A 13844-nucleotide genomic window follows, 5' to 3' on the forward strand; every position below is an offset into this window, starting at 1 on the left:
GAAACTCTGCAGCCTAGAAGGGAGTGGCAGGATATACCTAAAGTGATGAAAGAGAAAAATCTACAACCAAGATTACTCTACCCAGCAAGGATCTCATGCAGATTCGATGGAGCAGTCAAAAGCTTTTCAGATAAACAAAAGCTAAGAGAATTCAGCACCACCAAATCAGCTTTAAAACAAATGTTAAAGAAACTTCTCTAAGTGGGAAACACAAGAGAATAAAAAAACCCAAAAAAACAAACCCCCAAAATTAAGACCCTGGTAATAGGACCATACATATCAATAATAACCTTGAATGTAAATGGATTAAATGCCCCAACCAAGAGACACAGATTGGCTGAATGGATAAAGAAACAAGACCCATATATATGCTGCCTACAAGAGACTCACTTCAGACCTAGGGACACATACAGACTGAAAGTGAAGGAATGGAAAAAGATATTCCATGCAAATGGAAAAGAAAAGAAAGGTGGAATAGCCATACTCATAGCAGATAAAATAGACTTTAAAATAAAGAATGTTAAAAGAGATAAGGAGGGACACTACATAAAAATCAAAGCATCAATTCAAGAAGAAGATATAACAATTATAAATGTTTATGCACCCAATGTACAAACACCTCAATAAATAAGGCAAATACTAACAACCATGAAAGGAGAAATCAACAGTAACACAATAATAGTAGGGGACTTTAACACCTCACTTACACCAATGGAAAGATCATACAAACAGAAAATAAATAAGTAAACACAAGCTTTAAATGACACAATAGACCAGATAGATATAATAAATATTTATAGAACATTCCACACAAAAGTGGCAGAATACATTCTCTTCTCAAGTGCACATGGAACATTCTCCAGGATACATCACATATTGGGTTATAAATCAAGCCTCGGAAAATTTAAGAAAACTGAAAAACATATCAAGCATCTTTTCTGACCACAATGCTATGAGATTGGAAATCAGTATAGGAAAAAAAGTGTAAAAAAATACAAATACATGGAGGCTAAACAGTGCACTACTAAATAACCAAGAGATCACTGAGGAAATCAAAGAATAAATTTAAAAATACATAGAAACAAATGACAACTAAAACATGACGACCTAAAACCTATGGGATGCAGCAAAAGCAGTTCTAAAAGGGAAGCAATTCAATCCTACCTCAAGAAACAAGGAATATTGCAAATAAACAATCTAACCCTAGAGATTAAAACAACTAGAGAAAGAAGAACAAAGAAAACCCAAAGTCAGTAGAAGGAAAGAAATCAAAGATCAGAGAAGAAATAAATGAAATAGAAATGAAGAAAACAATAGCAAAGATCAATAAAACTACAAGCTGATTCTCTAACATAAACAAAATTGATAAACCCTTAGCCAGACCCATCAAGAAAAAAAGGGACAGGATGCAAATCAATAAAACTAAAATGAAAAAGAAGAAATCACAACTGACACTGCAGAAATACAGAGGATTATAAGAGACTACTACAAACAACTATATGCCAATATAATGGACAACCATGAAGAAATGGACAAATTCTTGGAAAGGTACAATTTTCCAAGACTGAACCAGGAAGAATTAGAAAATATACACAGATGTATCACAAGAAATGAAATTGAAACCGCAATTAAAAATCTTACAACAAAAGTCCATGTCCAGATGGCTTCACAGGTGAATTCTATCAAACATTGAGAGAAGAGCTAACACTTATCTTTCTCAAACTCTTCCAAAAAATTTCAGAGAAGAAACACTCCCAAATTCATTCTACAAAGCCACCATCACCCTGATACCAAAACAAGAAAAAGATATCACAAATAAAGAAAATTATACACCAATGTCACTGATGAACATAGATGTAAAAATCCTCAACAAAATACTAGCAAACAGAAACCAATAGCACATTAAAAGGATCATACACCATGATCAAGTGGGATTTATCCCAGGTATGCAAGGATTCTTCAGTCCATGCAAATTAATCAATGTGATACACCACATTAACAGATTAAGGAATAAAAACCATATGATCATCTCAATAGATGCAGAAAAAGCTTTTGACAAAATTCAACACCAATTTATGGTAAAAACTCTCCAGAAAATGGGCATACTCAATGGTGAAAAACTGTAAGCATTTCCACTAGGATCAGGAAAAAGACAAGGATGTCCACTCTCACCACTCTTATACAACATAGTTTTGGAATTCCCAGCCACAGCAATCAGAGAAGAAAAAGAAATAAAAGGAATACAAATTGAAAAAGAAGTAAAACTGTCACTGTTTGCAGATGACATGATACTATACATAGAAAATCCTAAAGATGCCACCAGAAAACTACTAGAACTAATCAATGAATTTGGTAAGGCTGCAGGATACAGAATTAATACACAGAAATCTCTGGCATTCCTATACACCAAAAATGAAAAATCAGAAAGAGAAATTAAGGAAACACTCACATTTACCATTGCAACAAAAAGAATAAAATACCAGGAATAAACCTGCCTAAGGAGGTGAAAGACTTGTACTCAGAAAACTACAAAACACTGATGAAAGAAGTCAAAGATGACATAAACAGATGGAGAAATATACCATGTTCTTGGATTGGAATAATCAATATTGTGAAAAATGACTATACTACCCAAAGCAATCTACAGATTCAATGCAATCCCTATCAAACTACCAATGGCATTCTTCACAGAATTAGAACAAAAAAATCCTACAATTTGTATGGAAACACAAAAGACCCCGAATAACCAAAGCAAACTTGAGCTGGAGGAATCAGGCTGCCTGACTTCAAACTATACCACAAAGCTACAGTAATCAAGACAGTATGGTACTGGCACAAAAACAGAAATACAAATCAATGGTACAGGATACAATGCCAGAGATAAACCCATGCACATATGGGTACCTAATTTGTGCCAAAAAAGGCAAGAACATACAATGGAGAAAAGACAGCCTCTTCAATAAGTGCTGCTGGGAAAATTGGACAGTTACTTATAAAAGAATGAAATTAGAACACTACCTGACACCATACAATAAACTCCAAATGGATTAACGAGTTAAATGTAAGACCAAGAAACCATAAAACTTTTAGAGAAAAACATAGGAAAAACACTCTTTGACATACACCACAGCAAGATCTTTTTTGACCTACCTCCTAGAGTAACAGAAATTTAAAAAAATAAACAAATGGGACTTAATTAAACTTTAAAGCTTTTGCACAGCAAAGGAAACCATAAACAAGATGAAAAGACAACCCTCAGAATGGGAGAAAATATTTCCAATGAAACAACAAAGGATTAATCTCCAAAATATACAAGCAGCTCAAGCAGCTCAGTATCAAAAAATCAAACAACCCAATCCAAAAATGGGCAGAAGACCTAAATAGACATTTCTCCAAAGAAGATATACAGATTGCCAACAAACACATGAAAGGATGCTCAACATCACTAATCATTAGATAAATGCAAATCAAATCCACAACGAGGTATCACCTCACACCAGTCAGAATGGCCATCATCCAAAAATCTACAAACAATAAATGCTGGAGAGGGTGTGGAGAAAAAGGAACTCTCTTGCACTGTTGGTGGGAATGTAAACTGATACAACCACTATGGAGAACAGTATGGAGGTTCTTTATAAAACTAAAAATAGAACTGCCATATGACCCAGGAATCCCACTTCTGGGTATATATCCTGAGAAAATAGAACTGCCATATGACCCAACAATCCCACTTCTGGGTATATACCCTGAGAAAACCATAATTCAAAAAGAGATATGCACCACAATGTTCATTGCAGCACTATTTACAATAGCCAGGACATGGAAGCAATCTAGATGTCCATCAACAGATGAATGGATGAAGAAGACATGGCACATATATACAATGGAATATTACTCAGCTAATAAAATGAAATGAAATTGAGTTAATTGTAGTGAGGTGGATGGACCTGAAGTCTGTCATACAGAGTGAAGTCAGAAAGAGAAAAATAAATACCATATGCTTCATATATATGGAATCTTAAAAAACTAGTAGTAATAGTGGTACTGATGAACCTAGTTGCAGGGCAAGAATAAAGAGGTAGACATGGAGAATGGACCTGATGACATGGGGTGGGAGGGCAAAGCTAGGGCAAAGTGAGAGTAGCATCAACATATATACACTACTGAATATAAAATAGTTGACTGGTGGGAAGCAGCAGCATAGCACAGGGAGATAGTCTTGGTGCTTTGCGAAGACCTAGAGGGGTGGGATAGGGAGAATGGGAGGGAGTCTCAAGAGGGAGGGGATATGGAGACATGTGTAGGCATATGGATAATTCGCTTTGTTGTGCAACAGAAATTAACATTGTATTGCAAAGCAATTATACTCCAATATAGATCTATTTAAAAATAATAAAATAAGAAAACAAAACCCAAAAAACACATGCTATATTCTTCTCAAAAAGTACTTACATATATATGTATGATATATATATATATATATATATATATATATATGTATATATACACTTTATGTCTATTTGGTTATAATTCTGTTCTACTTAAAACTGAAAAGCAGGAAATACAACTTTAGCAATTACAGTAATAATTAAAATGGATATGCTAGCAATTTATATTAGTTATTCATTAAGAGAAAGAGATGTTATAAATTTAGATACATCTTTAAATGGGAAATTCTTTGGGGATAGAGATAAATAGAAGTTTATGCAAAAATTGTGTAATTAGTTATCTTACCTCTTAATTAAAAAAAAATCTTGATGTATATTTCTTTAGTAAGTGTCTAGAAAGGTAATTTAACTTTCTAGGTAAGAAAAATTCTCCACAGGAAGTAATCATTTAGGAAGAAAAATCATCCGAATGTAAATCTAAAATCCTAGGGATGTAAAACTTATCTCATTCCTTTCAAAAGGCAAACACATACCTGAATATATTTGGTATTAAATTTGTACTCAAAGTATAACTGGTTGAAACAAACTGTAACATAAAGCTAGTCTGACACTGAACTTGTTCAAAGTAGTCTCTCTGTAAGTGAGAAAACAAGTATTTCCATGAATTACAATATATTGGTATACAGACAACTGTGAAACAGAACAGAGAGACAAGGAAGTGATATTAGAAAAGAATTGGGCCCTGCTACTGGATTCTGAATCTGAAAGCAAGTAGTTAAAATTTCACCTTTCATTAAAGTTTCAAAGAAAGTTATCTCCCAGGATATTCTATCATAGAAGTGTGTTGATGATCATGGAATAGAATAAACTCTACTGTGTTGATTTCTAAAAAGCATGTATCTGAAAACTTTAAATTCAAGCAATTTACAGAATTTTACTCCAATGGTTTCCAAAGTTAGTTGCTTGTAGCCAATAGGCATACAATAATATCTATTGGCAGCAAAAAGAAACTATTCAACTTCTATTTATATGCAATTTTACCAAAAATAAGAGAATTGTCTTTCCCAACACTTAACATACAGATTTAATCTCCCTTGCTAAATGCCAGCTCCAATAAGTGAAGTATCCTGAGGGATTAGGGGACGTTTTGCAATATAGAGGGATTGAAGACAGTGCCACTAGAATCTGTTCATTCTCAGTGTACTGTACTATGGAAAGAGCACTGATGAATCAAAGGTTTGGAAATGTTGACATATTTATACGATTTTGTTACGGAAATTATTGCCTGTACAAACTCTCACATTACCTGCATGGGAAATTTAGGAACTTTTTTTTCTTGCTTCTTTCAAAGTTTTGAAATGAAAGTTTCAGTTGGTTTAAACCCATATCATAATTTTTAAATGATATCTTCCAATTAGTTTCAAGGAGAACGGCTACCCACAGGGAACTATATTCAATAGCCTGTAGTAAATAATAATGGAAAAGAATATATATATACAAACGTATATATATGTATAGATATAATTGAATCGTTTTGCTGTACACCAGAAACTAACACAACATTGTAAATCAACTATAGTTCAATAAAAACAAAACCAAACCAAAGAGAACAACTATCAAGGAGGGTGACAATTTTCTTTCCAGAGTTAATAAATTCATGCAACTTGTCTATTTTTCTGATTTCAATTTATTGATCTTTTTTTCCTCATAAGTGACAACAACTTTCAGGTATGATGGTCAAACCAGAAACAGAGGAGTATTTAAGACAAGAGTTATTTAGTACTCCCCTCTTATTTCCTTCCTCTACCACTGCAGACTAAGGCAAAATATTTTCCAAGACTAATTTGTAGCTTAGGGTTGACTTGTAACCCAGTTCTAACCATTAAAATACAAGCAGTGGCTGTGCTGGAAAAGAATATTAGAACATGCCTCGTCAGTCTTTTGACTTTTGTGCCCCTTACCATAAAATTTCACCTCTAGCCTGGATAACAAATATAATGGGAAAGATGCAGCAACCATTGTGTGAACATGAAGATGAAAGTCACTTACTGGAAAGGACAGAATTGGAAGACAGAGGGACAGTAGTCCTTGAAAACAACCTTGAACAGTTTCAATAGCTCTGGATTTCCTATTTTTGTAATTCTTAAAACAAGAGAAAATGAAACTCTTATTTGTTTAACTTATTTTAAAAGCATTATTGCTTAAAACCTAACCTATTTCTAAAAAATATTTTTAGCATTGATGTACATTAAATTAAGAAGCAGACTTTTAAATAGTTATCATTGATACTAAATATCTATAAATTATTATATAAATACTGTTGATGTCTAATTAATTAATACTAACTAATGCAGAATCTATACTGTAAGTACTTTTACCTATTTTTCACTCCTTTTTATATTTTGCATATTTGAAAGGCACTGGATATATTTGTATAGTAGGAAATGTACCTTAAATTCTATATACATTCAAAAAGAATTATCACAATGTAAAAGTTCAGAGAGCACTAATTTAAACCATTTCTTTAGCCATTTTTTTTCAGTACAGTATCTATTGAGAACTCATTGTATGCTAGGCCCTGTGGTGTGTGCTAGCAAGGTAATTTAGTCAAGTAGTTAAAATATGACTTATGTTATTGGTTGAAAGGTGATAGGAGCAGTTATATGACTAGTATTATAAAAGTGTTTTAATCTTTCCTTTTCTAAACATGTAAAGCATTATACACACTAAGGAACTGTGCGACATGTGTGGCTTCTCAGCATATAAAGACACAAAGTCATGCTTACTCTTAAAGTCTTCCAACAACATGGAATTCATATACAACTCATTGCTTTCATTATAATTACCTCTTTACTCCAAAGGTATGTCTTCTCTACTATGATTTGAATTCTTCAGAACAATGAGTAACATTATCCATTCACCATGTATACCTGGGTCTATTACTATGCCTGGTAGGCAATAGGTATTTTTTAAAAAATCTGATGCATAGCTGAATACATTAATTCATTTATTTGTGTAAGAGGTAATTACTGAAAACACTTTGTGATAGAAAGGATTTCAATGCAATTGGTGTAGCAAAGATGACAAGAAAGAGTTCTAGCCTCTGAGAGCATACAGTTTAGTTAGGAGGGCAAAAATTAGTACATGATGTATTGAGTAACATACAGATGTACTGACAAGTAAATTATAAGTAAAAATGAAGGAACTCTCATACCTTTTTTTTTTTTTTTTTTTTTTTTTTTTTTTTTGCGGTACGCGGGCCTCTCACTGCCGTGGCCTCTCTCGTTGCGGAGCACAGGCTCCGGACGCGCAGGCCCAGCGGCCATGGCTCACGGGCCCAGCCGCTCCGCGGCATGTGGGATCCTCCCGGACCAGGGCACGAACCTGTGTCCCCTGCATCGGCAGGCGGACTCCCAACCACTGCGCCACCAGGGAGGCCCTCTCATACCTTTTTGAGAGAGTCAGTACAGAGTGTATTTGGACTGAACTTGATAAAGAGTGGAAATTTGCCAAGTGGGCCAGATAAAACAATCCATCCCAAGAAGGGAGAAGAGTATGTGAAAATACAGAGGGCCTGACCCATTGCAGGTACTTAATAAAAATTTGTTGCATTGAACTGAGTGATTCTTACCAGAGTAGACTTGTTGAGGCCAGGGGAAGAGGTGTGTCTTGGCAAAGTGTAAACCTAAAATAACATTGTTCCTATGTCAAGGTTTTAGGTTTGGGGATAGGTGTTTCAAAGTAGTTCATGGGAGTTTTGAGATTTTTACTAATCTAATTGAATATGCTCTTGGTGCTAGAGTATAAATATATCCTAAATTGAATTAAATGAAAAGGCACAGAGCTTCATGATACAAATGTTAGATCTTTTGGTATAGTACCTGAGTTTCTGTTCATTATTCTTTTTTCCATCTATTTTTTTCTCATTCATTCAGATTGGGTCAGTTTTTTAGTTCCATTTTAAAATTCCCTGATTATTTTCTCTGTCTCTTCCATTCTGCTGCTGATCCCATTCACAGAGTTTTTTGTTGCTGTTGTTTTGTTTTGTTTTAATTTTAGCCATTGTATTATTTTCCATTTGTTTCATCTCCATGTCTTCTATTTCTTCACTGGGTGTTTCTGTTTCTGCATGTTTCAAGTGCATTCATAATTGCATACTGACGCATTTTTGTCATGACTGCTTTAAAATACGTATCACATAATTCTAACATTTCTGCTAGCTCAGTAAATCTCAGTAATGACATCTATTGATTATATATATATATATTTTTTTCATTTAGTTTGAGAACTTCCTTTTTCCTGGTATGACAAAGTTATTGATTGCAACCTGAATATATTTGTGCTATATGTTTTAGTATGACAAGAGGCTATTGATTGAAATCTGAATTTTTTGTGTGTTATATATGAGTTTCCGGATCTTATTTAAACTTTTCCTTTTAACTCACTTTCTCTACAACACTCTTGGCAAGGGAAGGGGTGGCACACTGTCTCATTACAGACCGGTGGAGGTAGAAATCTAAGAAGTTCAAGCTTCTTTAGAGATGGGGGTTGCTCTTATTTAATGCTGAGCAGTGGTGGGCATTCCAGCTTTGCATGTAGTTTCCAGTGACACTGCAGTGAGGGTGGACTTTCTGGCACAGAATATGGTAATGGTCCTGATTCCTCCCTTCTAACACCACCTCATGGTGGAGGGAGGGCATGCCTGTTGCTGCCAGTGAGGGGTGGTCCAGTCTCCCCATGTAGTCTCCTCTGACACCACAGGGTGTCAGGGATGAAAACCTGAGATCACCATTTGTCACTCAGCCACCACCCTGGTGGGATGTTGGGAGACCTCATTACAGCCTAGGAAGCCTAGGTTCCCCGTTCAAACTTTGCTGCTGTAGCTGGGTGAGGAGACACAATTTTGCTTTTGCTTTTCTTCTTATTTTTTCTGTGGCTTTTGGCTCTGAGAGAGCAATTACTTTCTAAAAGCTTTCTGTTTTGCTAAATTGCTCTTTTTCCTGGGCTTTTGTCTGGAGACAGTAGGCTTTGTTAAAGCTTTTATTGTGCCTACCCATTGGCATTTGTGGCTCATTCATTCCTTCAGCTCTATGTCTGGAATGTATGAAGTAAAAAGAAATCAGAGAAATGCAACATACACAACTTGTTGCATTGAGGAAAAATATTTTTTCTCTCAGGAAAGGAAGAGGGAACACACCATCATGTCATTCTTTGGGTTCTGAGGTCACGAAATGTTCTACTTTTCTCTCTCCACCTTTCAGAATCTTATGTTTTGCATACAATATCCAGGGATTTTAGTAGCACTTAGGGCAAGGAATAGGGAAAAGTACATCTGTTTTGTCTGACACATGAATCATATATAAGTTTTAAGGATAAGTTTCTTTTCACTTAATATAGTAGTACTAATAAATGTTATTAAATACATTTTCTATATTTAATAATTCAAACAACTTTCTGGCTTTATTAGCTATCTCTGGAAAACTTTTGGGATAATAAAATAAGTCAAATTTAGGTTCTGCAATGGTTGAATTGTAATTAATACTACTGTACAAATTTTTTCAATTATTTACAGTTGATTTATTAGCAGCCTTAGGAAGACTGAAGATCAGAAAATTTATTTCCTAAATAAAATTGCTATGAAATAGAGTTAAATATATAATGCTTATTGCTGAGATTTTTAAGTATAATTCACTATCATTAAATGTTATGTCTTCAAGGAAATACAGTTGTAGAGGGTCCCCATTAAAAATGAATACAACTGCAACTATCTTCCTCAAAAAAAAAAAGAAAGAAAAGAAAAGAAATAAAAGGAAGATTACTAATCCTTATTTTCCTATTCTTGTGCTTTTTTTGTAGCTATAGAGATCAGGTCAAATCTTGAATACATTGGCACCACTTCAGTGATACTTCAACAGCCTACCTCTTTTCTCGACCTTGAATAGAAATGTTAATTGGAAACTTCCTTTTAGAGAAAGGCATGACTCAAAATTGTGCTTTTCTTTATTTAATTGGGAGTATATCTAGAGATTTATAGCTCATTATTTTAGTGAAAATAAGAGAAAGAAAACATACACAACTGGTGCACTGAGAAAAAAAAATTTTTTTCCCCTAAGGAAAGGAAGATATTTTCATTCTTTTAATTCCTAAATAATTAAGCATCTACTATTTAAGTTAATTGATAGTCATATAAAAATAGTTTGTCATGACAGAAACCTGAGCAGCAAGCACATTAGCTTGAAAGGTTTTTGCATCCATCACCTACTTTTATGTCAGGGCTTCAGAAGCATTGAAATAGAGGAAGGGAATTGCCTTCCAGGGTTGTCTTTACAGTTGTCAAACCTGGAAATAATATGTTAGGTGTTAGAGTACTCTCAGACATTGTAATTAATTGAAGGTTGGCTTACTGACAAAAGACTTCACAGAGTCATGTGTTGGGAATTCATGAAATAGCTTAGTTTCTCTTGTCTTTCGCACAACCTGCTAACACATTTCAAATTGTTCCTCAAAAGACAGATTACAGAAAGAGAAACTCAGCCTCTGGCATGAACTGTATTTTATAGCTTTATAAATCATATATGTAACTATATAGTCACCTAGTGTATATATAGCTGTATATATGTGTACGTACACACACACACACACACACACACCTCTAATAATAGTTTACCGTGGTTAGAGTTCCAAAGAATATCAAGCTTTCTTGTGACTCCAAAGACATTAATGATGTCCAAGTTGTAACTAATCAAACCAATAAATCTTAACAGATATCTGCTGGGATAAAGGATGTAAGAGAAAGCAGTTGAAGTATCTGTCTTCCAACACTATTATTGTATAAATAAAGTTTAGTCATATCGTAGCATTGGATGAACAAAAAGGGGATTCATTTCTTTTAGAAATATTTCTGTTAGTCCCTCAAACACCATCACATTGATAATAAAAATGACAAATGACAATCTATTGGGTTGGCCAAAAAGTTCGTTTGGGTTTTTCCATAAGATGTTAAACCCGAATGAACTTTTTGGCCAATCCAATAGAAATGTATGGGAAGTAAATCCCATTTGTGAAATGGAAGAAAATCTTGTGACTCAACTACAGAAATGAAGTTGCTAAAAGTAGGTCAGAAGGATACATCCTGCTTACTTCTCCCATTACCCAGACACCAAAAGCATTAATGAATTGTATGAATTTAAAGTAAACACTGTCCATCCTATTTTCATCTGACAGAGTGTTTTTAATGTGTATACGTTAGTGTGTATATATATATATATATATATATACACACACACACATATATACGTATATATATGTGTATATATATAAATATATATATACACGCACACATATACATACACACACACACACACACACACACACACACACACACACACACACACACACATATATATGTACATCAAGAACAATTATTAGTGTTTGAATACCTTTGAATTGCCTAGATGCATCTCAAACTCCCGTCCCAACATCACAAGATTGAAGTTAGGACTGAATCTCTTAAAAATAATTTTTTTTCATCATGGATTTTTTGCATTAATGTAGATTTTTAAAATGTATCAATATATAATTTATGTTTGTTACTAAGTTTTTTGACCTCCCCATCTTAAATGTGCACCTGAGATGACTGTATACATACATACTTAGTGACCTCATACATGCCCAATATTTGAAGTTGATGCGTGGAGTGTTTGACTCAGACACATCTTTTCTTTCTCCTTCAAGATGTCAACTGAAGAAAAACACACAACCTAAAAGTTGGAGTTATGTTTTATTTGGATAACTTACTGAGGACTATAACCTGGGAGACAGTCTCTCAGCTCTCAGGAAGCATTCCAAAGAGGTTAGGGGAGGAGCCAGGATATAAAGGATTTTTTGCTGAAAAAAAAAATGTAGTAGTTGAATAGTAAAAGATTACTGCTAATCACAAAAAACAGACATCTCAAGTTAATGACATTAGCATTTTGCTATGTATGGGAAGATTCAAGAGTCTGGGCTTATATAAGTTATTCTTTAATATGAATCTTAACTATCTAGGGCCCGTATCCTGTTTTTCTCTATCCTTTATTGCCCTCAGGGCACACCATCAGGGGTGGTTGCAATGGCTGATGGCTTGATGGCGGGCAACATTTGTTATTTACTGGAATGGCAGGTGACATTCTTTGTTTATTCAAATGTCAGGCAACATTTTTTGTCCACAAAGGCATGACTCCTTCAGTGCATTAGGGCAGGAAGGGGAGAGAGACTGGAGACAAATATCCCCTCCCATCACTGACCTTTTGTATACTCCTCTTGACCTTGACTGTCACAGCTCTCTGGTCAATATTGACTGTCATCAGTATCACACACCTGATGCTGAATGTCATTTAGAATGTGTGTGTGTGCCTGTGTGTGTGTGTGTGTGTGTGTATGTGTGAGCTTCTTAGAATTACATGGCACCTCAGCCACATACTCATGTTACAGGAGATCTCACTGTGGCTCAGCTTCTCAAATTCTCCTTTCCCCTGGCATGATCTTGCCTCTTAAATCGTCCCCAGTGTATGTTTTCATTGGTGGTTCCTGCATCAGCCCCCTTCCCTGGACACTTGAGAAACAAACATTCTCTAAATTTAAATATATACATACTATTTTGAGTTTTTAATATGCTGGTGGTTTTACTAAGCATTTTTTAAAAGAAAACTTTCTAATTTAAAGCTGAGAACTGGAACCAATGAAAAGAAGAATGTGAAAGGAGGTTTAGATTGGTGGTGAAAAGGAATTTCAAAGAAATGCTTTTATATTTAATATTTTAAATTTAATATGTAAAATAACTATTTTTACTATCTGGCATAATATTCCCCTCTTTCCATTAAATAATTTGCTTACTCATGCCATTTATGAAAATGACCTCATCAATCCAAGTTTCTCGTATCATTTTTACAAAATAAATTATAGTTTTCATTTCAGTTTTCATTTCCCAAAACACTGTATAGAAGTCCATAACACTTTTCAATTAGGATTGGCATCTTAGCAGTTGTTTTAAAAATAAAGAGAAAATTTATATATACCATATGTTAATTGTACTCTATGATTGACACTTTTGAGGACAATATTCCCAATACATTTCACAACAATCTAATGAAGTAGTTATTACGATTGTTTTACAATACACTTGAAGTACCGAGAGGTGAAATGATTTTCTCAAAGTAACATAACTTTTAATGTAAAATTTCAAATCTTGATCCTGATTCTTTGCCCAGAGTGCTTTTAATTGTAACAATCTATGAAGAATATTATGAGAGGAACCTTATAAAGACTAATTATTTTCAAATTGGTTTTCTATCTGTTTCTCTTTGAGGATGTTTGTAATTACTGGTGTGATATTTTATAACCTAAAATTTGCAGGCAATAGCAAAATTATATGTGGAAGTGCATCTGAAGCAGAATATGCATGTCTAGGTCTCTGAG

The sequence above is a fragment of the Delphinus delphis genome, chromosome 18, assembly GCF_949987515.2.
Source record: "Delphinus delphis chromosome 18, mDelDel1.2, whole genome shotgun sequence".
NCBI classification, from domain to species: Eukaryota; Metazoa; Chordata; class Mammalia; order Artiodactyla; family Delphinidae; genus Delphinus; species Delphinus delphis.